Here is a 5,730-nt window from a genome sequence, read left to right on the forward strand (position 1 = left end):
GGCCTACTGATAACCGACAAGTATAGGGGATCGCAACAGTTTTCGAGGGTAGAGTACTGTATTCAACCCAAATTTATTGATTCGACACAAGGGGAGCCAAAAAATATTCTCAAGTATTAGCAGTTGAGTTGTCAATTTAACCACACCTGGATAACTTAATATCTGCAGCAAAGTATTTCGTAGCAAAGTAGTATGGAAGTAACGGTAATGGTGGCAAAAGTAACAGTAGCAGTTTTTTAGTAATTGTAACAGTGGCAACGGAAAAGTAACTAAGCAAAGAGCAATATGTGAAAAGATCGTAGGCATTGGATCAGTGATGGAGAATTATGTCGGATGCGATTCCTCATGCAAAAGTTATAACATAGGGTGACACAGATCTAGCTCCAGTTCATCAATGTAATGTAGGCATGTATTCTGAATATAGTCATACGTGCTTATGGAAAAGAACTTGCATGACATCTTTTGTCCTACCCTCCCGTGGTAGTGGGGATATTAAGGCCTCCTTTTAATAGAGTACCGGACCAAAGCATTAACACTTAGTGAATACATGAACTCCTCAAACTACGGTCATCACCGGTAAGTATCCCGATTATTGTCACTTCGGGGTTAACGGATCATAACACATAGTAGGTGACTATAGACTTGCAAGATAGGATCAAGAACTCACATATATTCATGAAAACATAATAGGTTCGGATCTGAAATCATGGCACTCGGGCCCTAGTGACAAGCATAGCAAAGTCATAGCAACATCAATCTCAGAACATAATGGATATTAGGGATCAAACCCTAACAAAACTAACTCGATTACATGATAAATCTCATCCAACCCATCACCGTCCAGCAAGCCTACGATGGAATTACTCACACACGGGGGTGAGCATCATGGAATTGGTGATGGAGGAAGGTTGATGATGACGACGGCGATGGATTCCCCTCTCCGGAGCCCCGAACGGACTCCAGATCGGCCCTCCTGAGAGAGATTAGGGCTTTGCGGCGGCTCCGTATCATAAAACACGATGAATCCTTCTCTCTGATTTTTTTCTCCCCGAACGTGAATATATAGAGTTGGAGTAAAGGTTGGTGGAGCTCCAGGGGGCCCACGAGGCAGGGGGCGCGCCCCCACCCTCGTGGACAGGGTGTTGGGCCCCTGGTCTTGATTCTTTCGCCAGTATTTTTATTGATTCCAAAAATATTCTCTGTGAAGTTTCAGGTCATTCCGAGAACTTTTATTTCTGCACAAAAATAACACCATGGCAATTCTGCTGAAAACAGCATCAGTCCGGGTTAGTTCCATTCAAATCATGCAAGTTAGAGTCCAAAACAAGGGCAAAAGTGTTTGGAAAAGTAGATACGATGGAGACGTATCAACTCCCCCAAGCTTAAACCTTTGCTTGTCCTCAAGCAGTTCAGTTGACAAACTGAAAGTGATAAAGAAAAAAACTTTTACAAACTCGGTTTGCTCTTGTTGTTGTAAATATGTAAAGCCAGCATTCAAGTTTTCAGCAAAGATTATGAACTAACCATATTCACAATAACATTTAGGTCTCATGTGTACTCATATCAATGGCATAATCAACTAGCGAGTAATAATAATAAATCTCGGATGACTACACTTTCTCAAAACAATCATAATATGATATAACAAGATGGTATCTCGCTAGCCCTTTCTGAGACCGCAAAACATAAATGCAGAGCACCTCTGAAGATCAAGGACTGACTAAACATTGTAATTCATGATAAAAGAGATCCAGTCATAGTCATACCCAATGTAAACTAATAGTAATGCATGTAAATGACAGCGGTGCTCTCCAACTGGTGCTTTTTAATAAGAGGGTGATGACTCAACATAAAAGTAAATAGATAGGCCCTTCGCAAAGGGAAGCAAGGATTTGTAGAGGTGCCATTGCTCGATTTTGAAATAGAGATAAATAATATTTTGAGCGGCATACTTTCATTGTCAACATAACAACCGAGAGATCTCGATATCTTCCATGCTACACATATTATAGGCGGTTCCCAAGCAGAATGGTAAAGTTTATACTCCCCCACCACCAACAACCATCAATCCATGGCTTGCCCGAAACAATGGGTGCCTCCAACTAACAACAGTCCTGGGGGAGTTTTGTTTGCAATTATTTTGATTTGGTTTTAGCATGGGACTGGGCATCCCGGTGACCAGCCATTTTCTCGTGAGTGAGGAGCGGAGTCCACTCCTCTTGAGAATAACCCGCCTAGCATGGAAGATACAGACAGGCGTAGTTGATACATGAGCTATTCGAGCATACAAAACAGAATTTCATTTGAAGGTTTAGAGTTTGGCACATACAAATTTACTTGGAACGGCAGGTAGATACCGCATATAGGAAGGTATGGTGGACTCATATGGAATAACTTTGGGGTTTATGTAAGTGGATGCACAAGCAGTATTTCCGCTTAGTACAAGTGAAGGCTAGAAAGAGACTGGGAAGCGACCAACTAGAGAGCGACAACAGTCATGAACATGCATTAAAATTAATCAACATTGAGTGCAAGCATGAGTAGGATATAATCCACCATGAACATAAATATCATGGAGGCTATGTTGATTTTGTTTCAACTACATGTGTGAACATGTGTCAAGTCAAGCCACTTGAATCATTCAAAGGAGGATACCACCCTATCATACCACATCACAACCATTTTAATCGCATGTTGGCACGGAAGGTAAACCATTATAAACTCCTAGCTAATTAAGCATGGCATAAGCAACTATAATCTCTAATTGTCATTGCAAACATGTTTCATTCATAATAGGCTGAATCAGGATCGATGAACTAATCATATTTACAAAAACAAGAGAGGTCGAGTTCATACCAGCTTCTCCCATCTCAATTAGTCCATCATATATCGTCATTATTGCCTTTCAGTTGCACGACCGAACGGTGTGGATAATAATAATAGTGCACGTGCATTAGACTAAGCTGGAATCTGCAAGCATTTAGTACAAAGGAGAAGACAAGGTAACATGGGCTCTTTGTTAAATCAACAATAATGCATATAAGATCCACTCAACATTTTAATTATGGTCTTCTCCTCTCGACCCCCAAAGAAAAGAAAAGAAATAAAACTTTTTACACGGGAAAGTTCCCAACAAGCAAAAGAAGAACAAGAAATCTTTTTGGGTTTTCTTTTAATTACTACTACTAAAGGCATGGAAAGTAAACTAACTAAAAGCTACACTAATTTTTTTGTTTTTCTTAAGGTTTTTCAAACACACAAGAAGAAAGCGAGAAAAAGGAAAATAAACTAGCATGGATATTACAATGAAAAAGTATGATCACCGACAACTAGAATGAGTATGTGAACATGAATGTAATGTCGGTGAGAAATACGTACTCCCCCAACCTTAGGCTTTTGGCCCAAGTTGGTCTATGCCCAAGGATCAAAGCTACTCTCTCCGGTGTACTGCTACCTCTTGAGCACTGCGTTGGTTTTCCCTTGAAGAGGAAAGGGTGATGCAGCAAAGTAGCGTAAGTATTTCCCTCAGTTTTTGAGAACCAAGGTATCAATCCAGTAGGAGGCCATGCTCAAGTCCCTTGTACCTACACAAACAAATAAGAACCTACGATAAAGGGGTTGTCACTCCCTTCACGGCCACTTGCAAAAGTGAGATCTGATAGAGATGATAAGATAATATTTTTGGTATTTTTAGGATAAAGATTAAAAGTAAAGATTGCAAAATAAACGGCGCCAGAAATAGCTTGTTGACGGGAAATTAATATGATGGAAAATAGACCCGGGGGCCATAGGTTTCACTAGTGGCTTCTCACGAGATAGCATAAGTATTACGGTGGGTAAACAAATTACTGTCGAGCAATTGATAGAATTGACATAGTTATGAGAATATCTAGGTATGATCATGTATATAGGCATCACGTCCGTGACAAGTAGACCGACTCCTGCCTGCATCTACTACTATTACTCCACACATCGACTGCTATCCAGCACATGCATCTAGAGTATTAAGTTCATAAGAACAGAGTAACGCTTTAAGCAAGATGACATGATGTAGAGGGATAAACTCATGCAATATGATATAAACCCCATGTTTTTATCCTCGATGGCAACAATACAATACGTGTCGTTTCCCCTACTGTCACTGGGATCGAGCACCGCAAGATTGAACCCAAAGCTAAGCACTTCTCTCATTGCAAGAAAGATCAATCTAGTAGGCCAAACCAAACTGATAATTCAAAGGGACTTGCAAAGATAACCAATCATACATAAAAGAATTCAGAGAAGATTCAAATATTGTTCATAGATAATCTTGATCATAAACCCACAATTCATCGGATCTCGACAAACACACAGCAAAAGAAGATTACATCGAATAGATCTCCAAGAGAATCGAGGAGAACTTTGTATTGAGATCCAAAGAGAGAGAAGAAGCCATCTAGCTAATAACTATGGACCCAAAGGTCTGAGGTAAACTAATCACACATCATCGGAGAGGCTATGGTGTTGATGTAGAAGCCCTCCGTGATCAATGCCCCCTCCGGCGGATCGCCGGAAAAGGTCCCAAGATGGGATCTCACGGGTACAGAAGGTTGCGTCGGTGGAAATAGGGCTTTGTCTCCTCTGCTGATGGTTTGGGGGTACGTAGGTATATATAGGAGGAAGAAGTAGGTCGGTGGAGCCACGAGGGGCCCATGAGGGTGGAGGGTGCGCCCCCCTGCCTCGTGGCTTCCTCGTTGGTTGCTTGACATCCACTCCAAGTCCTCTGGATCATGTTTGTTTCGAAAATCACGTTCCCGAAGGTTTCATTCCGTTTGGACTCCGTTTGATATTCTTTTCCTTCGAAACACTGAAATAGGCAAAAAACAGCAATTTGGGTTGGGCCTCCGATTAATAGGTTAGTCCGAAAAATAATATAAAAGTGTATAATAAAGCCCATTAAACATCCAAAACAGAATATATAATAGCATGGAACAATCAAAAATTATAGATACGTTGGAGACGTATCAAACATCCCCAAGCTTAATTCCTGCTCGTCCTCGAGTAGGTAAATGATAAAAACAGAATTTTTGATGTGGAATGCTACTTAGCATAATTCTCAATGTAATTCTTTTTATTGTGGCATGAATATTTAGATCCGAAAGATTCTAGATAAAAGTTTAATGTTGACATAAAAACAATAATACTTCAAACATGCTAACCAAGCAATTATTTCTTATCAAAATAACATAGCCAAAGAAAGCTCATCCCTACAAAATCATATAGTTAGGCCATGTTTCAATTTCGTCACACGAAATGTTCTCATCATGCATAACCCTGATGACAAGCCGAGCAATTGGTTCATACTTTTTAACGCGCTTCAGCCTTTTCAACCCTTACGCAATACATGAGCGTAAGCCATGGATATAGCACTATGGGTGGAATAAAGTATAATGATGCGGTTATGTGAGAAGACAAAAAGGTAGAAAGTCTCACATGGACGCGGCTAATCAATAGGCTATGGAGATGCCCATCAATTGATGCCAATGAGAGGAGTAGGGATTGCCATGCAACGGATGCACTAGAGCTATAAATATGTGAAAGCTCAACAAAAGAAACTAAGTGGGTGTGCATCCAACTTGCTTGCTCACGAAGACCTAGGGCATTTTGTGGAAGCCACCATCATTGGAATATACAAGCCAAGTTCTATAATGAAAAATTCCCACTAGTATATGAAAGTGATAACATAGGAGA

The sequence above is a fragment of the Triticum aestivum genome, chromosome 5D, assembly GCF_018294505.1.
Source record: "Triticum aestivum cultivar Chinese Spring chromosome 5D, IWGSC CS RefSeq v2.1, whole genome shotgun sequence".
NCBI lineage: Eukaryota > Viridiplantae > Streptophyta > Magnoliopsida > Poales > Poaceae > Triticum > Triticum aestivum.